The sequence below is a fragment of the Haemaphysalis longicornis genome, unplaced genomic scaffold (assembly GCF_048455015.1).
Source record: "Haemaphysalis longicornis isolate Haplotype H1 unplaced genomic scaffold, Haemaphysalis longicornis Haplotype H1 scaffold_4, whole genome shotgun sequence".
Lineage (NCBI taxonomy): Eukaryota > Metazoa > Arthropoda > Arachnida > Ixodida > Ixodidae > Haemaphysalis > Haemaphysalis longicornis.
This window is the reverse complement of record NW_027526361.1, coordinates 122,349,694-122,359,529: the sequence shown is the minus strand read 5'-3', so window position 1 is coordinate 122,359,529 and position 9,836 is coordinate 122,349,694.

Genomic DNA, 9,836 nt, shown 5'->3' with positions numbered 1-9,836 from the left:
TAACTAACGTTAAATATTATTGATGAAATAACCGTTTGAGAAAGGCAGACACAGGACTATAAATGCGTTTAGAGTAACCCGGTAGCAGTGATAGTTCGCAATGTCCTGTCACAGTTTCTCATTCTCACTAGCAGTTTCTCCAGGCACTCCCGAAAGTTTTGCTTGAAACCAACTCAGGAAAGTACATGGAATCATATACTATCTCCACTGCCCCAGACATTATTGTGTCAATTCGTCAGTATTTTGTCCAAAGATGTCTGGATTCCAGCGGTTGAAACAATAACCAAGGAAATTGTAAAGCTACCCGTTACACTTAAGCACAATAATAACAAAAAAGCGAGCGAATGGTACTGATCACGCATTCCTTGAAGTTTAGCTCAGAGGGGGTGTGCCCAGTCGCTGTCATAAAAGAAATGCCTCCGTTTTCTTGCAAAGCAGCACAGCTTCGTTGGCACGCGCCGAAGTGACTTATTTTAATAAGTGTTCAGCACTGTTTCGTTCAAATTACTGGTGGATAACAGTTATATGATAGGGATAATGTAATTACATTTTTGTGAGATTTGGCCCCAGGAACAGAAACGAGCTAGAGAATGTGCTGTATTGCACTATAGCACATCACTAGTACGATTCGTCTTTCCAGTTCGTTTCCTTCAACCACAAAGAAAAACATTGCATATGACCTATATGGTGTTCAGGGCCAACGACTTTCGGCTGCAATGCACGGCTTCTGGCCAGCTGCGAGTACCCGGTGTAACCCGTAGGATGTAGCAACGGGGAAAGTAGTGACGCTCATCCCGTCGCGGCCTTTTTTCTTTCTTTTGCTACAGTGAGAGAACACATTACCCTTTGGATTAAATGCAACGCACGTGGTGTGTTTACCGATCGGCAGCCTCACTTTCATTAGAGTCCTAGAGAATCTACAGAGCAGCTGTACAATATCCTGCACTGGTTGATTTGGAGCAGCTGGAAGTCAGGCAACTTTTGAAAAGGCACTTTCAGACTGGCAGACCTGTGTCCCAGATAAAGCAGTACATCATGTAACAGCATTGCGTGCTGTAATGGTATTGCCTATCTTTAAGTGGTTTAGACAAACTTTTATTGACCGCCAAAAGAAACTACTAACGCCTAGAACAATAATACGGGATTTTTAAATTCAGATGTCCTACTGTGCTACCGGAATCACATTTGGACACGTGCGCTCACCTGCTTGTTTTTCATACCGAACGGATTGAATGTCTTATTTCTGACACCAAATAGAAGTATAAAAAGCGTTATTGATTGCTTGTTGCGAGAACTTTGAAGACAAAGAACTCTACACGACATTACGTGCCCTAATACGTACAAGCCCGGCTTTTTTTGTGCACCAAGCGCCAAACTGATCCGCTTGGGGCACTCCTTGTCTGTTTTTTGGTCGCCTGCTAAAACAACTTCGCTGTTCCCCTTAGATAACCGTGGATGAATAACCCTTCACCCTCCTTATACCAGAAAACCGTACACGAAATTGGATGCCGTTATGAAATAATGGCCGAGATGAGGGCCGCACTTGATGAGAGTCGGAAAAGAAGTGCTCCCGCCCAGGATTAAATCCCATATAGTACCCTATTCAATTTTGATGACAAATCTATAAAAATTCTTCTGTGAAACTACAACGAATATCAGGAATCAAGAAAAGTTCCGACTGAATGGAAGGAAGCTTAAGTGCGGTTTCTTCCTAAATTGAATAATAAACAATAGGCCCATGCCCGTCGCGTCCTGGATAGCACAACACATGGAGAGGGTCGTGCTGAGAAGGCAAGAACATTTTTTCGGAGCTACAGGACAGCTCCCCGACACAATTTATGGCTTCAGGAGACATATTTCTACCCAAACCGTCGTGCTCCAAGTACAGCGCCAAGTTATTTACATCTATGATAAAGACAACCCACAGGCAATACTGAAATTAGACCTGAAAGGATGCTTTGATAATGTCCTGCACAGCGCTATTCTTGCGAAACTAAGCGGAACCGGGTGTGGGGCACGAGCCCAGGAATACGTGAAGGACTTCCTCACGAACAGTATGGCCAAAATTAAGATCGGCAATCTAGCTCGGTGCAATCTAGCTCGGCGACAGCGGAACACCTCACGGAGCAGCGCTGTCAACACTGTTGTTTAACCTCGAATTCACCAGACTACCTGGCCAACTACAGACAAAAGAGGCGTGAAGCATTCGCTCTAGGCTGATGCCAATACACTCAGGACCACAGGGAGCCACTCAAACATCATCACCACAATCAAAAACAACAAGAGCAAGCATCCTTTGCAGATGTCATCGCCCATCGCTGTTGTTTGGTATGTTCGCCACAAAAATCACAGTTGCTTCTACTGGACGGTCACCAGCGCCTCAGTAAGGTACGCTTCTCTAAGAGACCAGCAATCCAAATGGTCGATAATATGATCCGTGAAGTTGCCATCAATCGCATCCTCCGGCTGTATCTTCAAAAATCAGGAACAACACCATCCCTATTAAAAAAACGAAAGTCCACATGCAGACAATTAATTCAGTTAATCAAAAGAATCGCAAGCAGAAACCGTGGTATGAAAGAGGCGGAATAACGAGAATTGTCCAGGCGTTTATAATTACCCGAGCCATTTACAGCACACAAAAACTCCGTCTTTCGGCTCGTGAAACTGACGAGATTAACATCATTATACGCAAATGCTATAAACAGGCGCTGGGCCCACAATAGAACAATAAGGACAAACTTGAGGAACTGGATATCTATAACCCTAAGAATGAACTAATCACACCCCATCTGACCTGCCAATATAGAGTGACCGAAAAAAAAGGCGGGAGTATGCGTACGCCGACGCACGGACCTCACCACACACGGGCCTCCAGAGAGCCAAGTAAATTACTCATTACCGAAAACTTGGCGTTCTAAAATCCAGATAGACCCCATTCCCACAAATATGCAACCGAGGCAACATCGTGACAGCATTCTCAAAAAAGCTGCTACCATCGAAGCTCACCTATCGTCCATTACGCCTCAAGCGGCTCTCTACAGGGATGCTAAAGCCCTGCCCATCGGGGGTGCCAGCTACAATCAAAGATCTCTAGTTCGACGGGAATGGAAACACCGTCTCCGCTATGACAATCCTGCCACCGGTCTCTGTTCTAGAAGCCGAATAAGTTGTAATTGCATTTGCACTAACAATGTCCCCCATCAAAGCGTACTCAAATAAAGCGTACACTGGGTGTACGTGAGCTTTAGAGTGCGCACACCCGAATCAGAGTAAAGGAACACGTTTGGTGTGGCCGATATGACTGGTTCTTGAGGCTTAGGTATTTTTGGTTTTTTTTATTGGTTGCTTTGTTCACGCCTCCGCATGCACTGTCTGCGTTAGCGCCTGTAGCATACGGTGCTGAGGTAGAGTATGTTCTTGCTTTTGAAGCCTTTTCGACTACACAGCGGGTATGTGCCCCTGTGGGGTTTGTACAGCTTTAATGGAATAACACCGACGCCGGCAGAATACACCAAAATTCAGGCCAAACAATTCGCTTCACGGTATGCGGCGTAAAGATTTTCGTATTCCTTGTCGAACAATTACTACCGTAAGCACTCTTGTGCCGTTAGTGTCGGTTCAAGATATAACAGTTCATATTTACATTATAGCTAACGTTGAAAGCTTGTATGTAACGTTAGCTTCTGGTTGAGTCTGATGAGGACCCAAGAGATGTCGTACTCATTGTATGCCGAGCTGCTTGCTTTGGGTGACGACGTTACACCTCAGTCTGCCACATAACCCCGTCGCCCAGTCCTGTGCGCGAATACAACTAGGTTGTCCGTAGAGGGTTTGTTACGTTCAGGCGAAGTCTGCCGAAGTTGGGTAATTGCGATTTCGCACTCAATTGTGGGGGAATTAGAGGGCAATGCGACGAAGCAGATTAGGGGAATTCATAAATTGGGATCCCTGCGGGCAAATATTGTAGCGTTGGTCGATATTCGAGGGACTAAATTATGAAAGTTTTCTGCTTGCACTCGCAAGACGGTAAAGCTCCCTGAGTGCACGGTGTATGCCCCCAAAAAACACATAAAAAATACGCTCAGGAAATCTGAAAGCACTTACAAATCCAGACGTCTCAGGGAATTTAATAAAAAAGGAACTTAGATAGAACAGAGATCCTCCACGAGTTGAGGTGCTTCCTCCGCACAACAGAGAAAACACGAAGTTGGAGAAATGATTGATTGTTAATGATGTTTAGCTCACCGACTCTCGACACGCGAATAAATAATTTTTAATCCAGATTAATTTTGAGCACCTGGGGATCTGGCTAGCGGTTTCCGGCCGCTTACGCCTATGTAGACAATTTCAGATCATTTGCAGTGTTTTTTTAAATTCAGTATTAAAAAAATACAGTCTTGTACAAATTAAAATAGGAGAACATGAATATGAAACACAACACACGAAAGTGAAAAATCTGTTCGTTAATGTCCAATAATTGAGCGCTATTGGTATACCTTGAAAGCCACATTTCCCCACTTTTCTTTTGTAACCGCGCCACGGATTACTTTCTCTTGAAAGGAAAGACATTTTGCTATTTGTGTGGTCTGTTTGATATTCTCGATACAGCATTTCATATGTCTACGACTGCACGGGTTCCTTCTCCCTCTATCAAGCAAACGTACACTTCTGATTCCGCCTACGTATGGCCGGCGAATCCTATAGAAATGAACAAAAATGTTTCGAAGAAAATGAAGCCCTACAATTCTCACCGGCGAACGTGCTTCACCTGGTGCTAGCATCACCCAACACAGGCCGCCGCAGAAGCTATTGCGTCCTATTTAACATAGAGGTCATCGCGGTAAACTTACGTAAACCTAGAAGCATAAGATAGCTTTGCTATCTCTGGATTTGACAAACATTGTCTTAATTGCTTTGTAATTGTTTTATTCCATTCCGACATCGTGCATAGTACCGTCACCAAGTAGTAAGCAGGAATTTGTAATAATCACGGTTTACTACAGTAAACAGTCTTGCTGTGCAATAAACTAGAAGAAAGGCTCAAACGCCAAGGTAAGGGTCAGCGAAGTGACGTGCACTTTCGAACGCCGCTGAATCGAACGCCACAGCGTGTTGTACGCGTACATTCGTCTGGGAGCGTAGTACTTTCCACATTTAATCATATCACGAATATTACCGAGAAAAAAATGAACGCCTTAGACTCTTGCTTCTAAAACAACAAACGCGCGTCATAGCCCACCAAGGAACAAAGGAATGGCAGCTTTTATTGCAGGAAATGATAACTTTTGATGTCCGGGTGCAGGCAACAAATTCACAGAGAATATTTCGATAAAGCTGGCTTCCGTGGCTGTACGTGACCAACGGCGGCGTTTAGACGACTCTGACAGATGTGCAGCGAGCCGTGGTTTTGCTGGGTGGATATCATAGTCCCATAGTCACGTCGGAACCAGGCGTCGGCACGCTCAGTTTCTGCTTAACAAGCTGGATGCGATTGTCTTAAAGGGGAATTAAAACGAGGTATAAATTCCATCTGCCCCCTATCCTAGCCGCAAATGACGTAACCGCACGTGACGCCTCCGTGTGCAAACGTGCGAGGCATCCGGCACAACCGCACGCGACGGGCATTCGGGAGCGTTGCCGCTGGGGTCGAGGAAGATTTGTACAAGTTGTACAGAAGAACCCCGCCTCGTCTGAGGATCCTTCGCTCTTGACGGAATGCTTTTAAGCTGTCTGGCAACACTGCATTGTTGACCCTCTGTTATGCGCGTGCCCTATGCCGGTTATTTGCAGTACGGTTACTTGGCACGTTGGCAGCAACCACCGAATGTCAGAAACTTGGGCCCGGCTTGCTCATATATCAGTCATCTGCAAGGAATCACATGAGAGAGATTCACGAAAAGCGATGGAAGCAAGTTTACAGACGGGCGAGAAACATTTCGCTAAGAGCGATGCATTTGCGCAGAGGCGACCCCTGAACCCGGCGGCGCCGGAATGGAGGGCCCGCCGACAGCGCATCCGCCGGCTGCACCTCATGTTTACGCACGGAGACGTGACGTGCGGTTACGTGATTCGTGGCGCGAAGAGTGAGCGGATGATTTTCGAAGCGAAGCTTTAGTGTCCTTAGTCACGCTGTTCTCTGTCGGCGATGACGAATGATTGTGGGTGAAGGGGAGGAAAAAAAAGGGCCATGTGCTCTCATGTTGAACCTGGGGAGGTGTGACGCATTCCGTGCATATTGATTAACAATTGTAAGCTTCTCTATGGGGGGCCAATCTGGGTGTTCGACGAGGCCCTGGTGCCAGGTAAGTATGCCTTTTGTTGCTTCGACCGACCACCCGGCCCGATCAGGCTAGGCGTAGAGAGCCGGTAGGTATTAGATGCGACTGTATCTCATTCACTCGCGTTGTCCCTCCATACGGCGTTGTTGTTGTCCATCCACACCCTTCCCCCATTCTCCTCGCCGTGCGAGCTGCGCTCTCCGCCGCTCACCTCCTCTCCTCTCCGATAACGAATACTCTCTCGCGAGGGTCATTGGATTGGATTCGATTGGATTGACTTGGCTTGGCTTGGCTTGGATTGGATTTGTATTGGATTGGATTAAAGTGGATTGTGTTGGATTGTGTTGCGTCATAGCCGCGACACGTTGCGTTATAGCCGCGGCAGGGGGTTCACGGCACGTTTCACGCGATGGGAGAATCAACCTAACGGAAACAACAACGGAACCCCCTATGCGTCACATCTACACAGGGGTTCCCGCGAGGGGAGGAGGGAGTAACTTTTTAATGTAACACAAATTATAACCCGTCTACAAACAGCTGCTGCTTGTGCTTGACGATTGCTGGAGCGGACAGGGAGTGTTACAGAAGTCTTTAAATCATGTTAGTTTATTTTGAACCAGTTTTATCCATTATGAACTTTTCTTTTATTACGTGTTACGTTCTAGTGCGAAGACTTGGAAAATAAGTGTTCCGGTTTTTTCAACCGTGACTACAGCAGTCGGCGACAGGAGACGCCGACAGCTCGAGCCCTTAAGATACTTCGCCCCTAAAACGCTTTCCGAGGCCGGAACCTATCCTGGGTTCCTCGCGTTATGAAGCCGGCGTCTATCCGATTGCTCCATGTCGACATCGTTGGGGCGATTGGAAAAGTTCCGATGACAACCAAAGAATCCGTCACGAGAATATAGGGGTTGCTCCGCGTAAAAGATGCTACAGCGCGAAATAAAACACGGACACAGAAAGACGACGGGACGAGGGCTGACTTCCACCTAAATTTAATACGATGAACCTTGCACCTTTTATCTTTTATACACATTCTTCATGTTAGCAGAACTACAAAAAATTCTTATCTCTAGTAATACACAATGGTATTACACAAACATTACACAAACTACTCGGGAAATTATTGAAGCGCACCAAATTTCAAGGCATGGCAGTAAATGTGTAAGCAGGGCGTCTATTGCGTTGTGAAAACAAGAGATAGACTTCCTTTCGAACACGTGCGGTACTTTGCGCATGACGTTAATTGTTGTCTGTATAGATTGTGCCAAGTGCATTGAATGGTTATGTAATACTAGGGATAAGAATTTTTTATAGTTATGTTAACATGAAAAATGTCTATAAAAGGTGCAAGGTTCATCGCATTAAACTTAGTTGGAAGTCAGCGCTCGTCCTGTCGTCTTTCTGGGTCCATGTTTTATTTCGCGCTGTAGCATCTTTTACAATGAACTACCTACTCGCCCAACATTACACTTTGTTGCTCCGCGTGCCGTACGGCTGATAGCCACAAGACGTTAGGCCCAACTTCCCATTTTGAGGTTTTAGTACATTAGGCCTAACGACAAATCTTGTCGTTTAACACCTCAAACCGGCACCCACTCAAAATATTCCTTACTGAACTCCAAGCACCAGGTACCAATTCGCACCGTACACCCCAAACCAAAACACTAGGCCTACAGAGTGAACACCCGAGAGTTGCCATTGTTATTCTAGAAAAATTGTGCGTTCCTCCAGAGCAGCCCATACCAGCAGTGTGGGATCGTCCAACCGAAAAATATACCACGAGAAAGCTTCACATTGAACCATCGCCGTCGTTAGAAAGAGGGGTGCACGATGTTTATCCCATACCCTGCGTGAATACCCCTTTAGTCGTGCCTTTATGCAACAGGTACAGTTTGGTGGCGATGGGTGAACACGGAGACGATATCAGCAAAGTCGTCCGGCAGTGTTGATGAACAAGCATTTTTAGTGGTGAGATGATAGACCCACGAGGTCTGCTTCGGGAGCACTCCGCCGATTTACCAAGTTAAAAATATAAAACCCAACTCCGAAAGTGCCAGATATCCAGCGCATCTCCAAATTTGTCTCTAGAACATCATGGTGCATAATTATTTGCGGCTTTGTTAAAATGCCGGCACACTTTATTATTATGCTACGCATTTCAAAACAGCGCTGTGACATTAAGGGATACAAGTAGTGAGAACCATCGGCATTGCTGCACACAGTGTTTGCCGGCGTTCACTTTTTAGTTGGTCAGTTGGTTTCTTTACGCGCACTCGGTGCTCATCTGTACTTAACTCTCGAAAGAACTGCTCGAGCGCATCCTGCAGAGGAAAGTAATACCGCCGCGGATGCCGGGCTATCCTTTATGTACTGTGCGTCCTCCAAAGCCGCAAATTCCCTTTAACCTAAAGTGTCATTGAACAACCCTAATATAATAGAAACAAGCCACTGTAGGCGGCTACGACGCAGTATGGCCGAGCCAACGTTTATATGCGTTATGATGGCTGTTCCATGGCGAAGGTTACAAATTTAAAACAGGGTGACTCTACAGGGTGGCTGCCGACCATGGTCTATCTGTAAGCTGGCTAATAGTGCTGATGATGATGATGCTGCTGAAGACGATGACAATGGTGTCGGTACAAGACTCCCCTCGTAGCGCGCAGCGCGATAAAAAGGAAACGAAAGCACATGTTTTACCCTACGCGGGAAAAGAGCACGACGGTTTGGTAGGGTATAGAAATAACAAAACGGAAGTGCATGGTGCGGAACGTAGATGCGAGGAAGGGCTGGGCTGATTGCAAACAGTCATATCTACAGCTATGTACAATTTGTCCGTAGTCAGGGAGAGTTTGTGGGCAGTGAGTGGTCAAGTGGTTAATTAAACGGCACGGTCCTGGTAATCGGCGAGGTAGCACCCGGGACGTGGGGACACCTCTGGTGGACGAGGCTGACCATGCAGCGGCGGACGCGTTGCTGGTTGTGGAGTGGCTGCTGCAATGTATTTCGGAGCGTACGGCAGGCGTACCTCGACGGACATCGACGAGATGAAGCATGGTGCAGCGCAATCACTACCCAAGTGCGCGCTTGATTCTGGTTTGGTGTGAGCTCTGGGTCATCGTCGCTGCCGAGCATCATGCGCACTCGTGGTGGGAATTGGCATGATGGAGACTTGCAATGATAAACTGTGCTTGAACTCCAGTGACGTCGGATTCTCATCCTGCGAGCTAGTTTCGTCTGTTTGATTTGTAGACAGATAGATGTTCCCCAGTTACAGAGTCTACCTACACTGTCCTGGAGACGGGACTCTGTTGAGGTCTGGGCACCAGCCTGTGTTGCGTCTCTTGATTGCATCGAGACACGGAATACTTCTTTCGGGGAAAGTTGGTTCGTCGTCTTATCCCGAAATGCTCTGGTGTTACCATCGTAGCCAAGATGTGAGAATTGTCAATAGCAAGCTGATGTGCTTCGAGGAAAACTTCTACTCGCAGAGTCCTCGAGCTGTGTAGTTGGCTGCTGTAGGCTGTAAATCCTGAGGCAAGGAAGAGGGCTGTC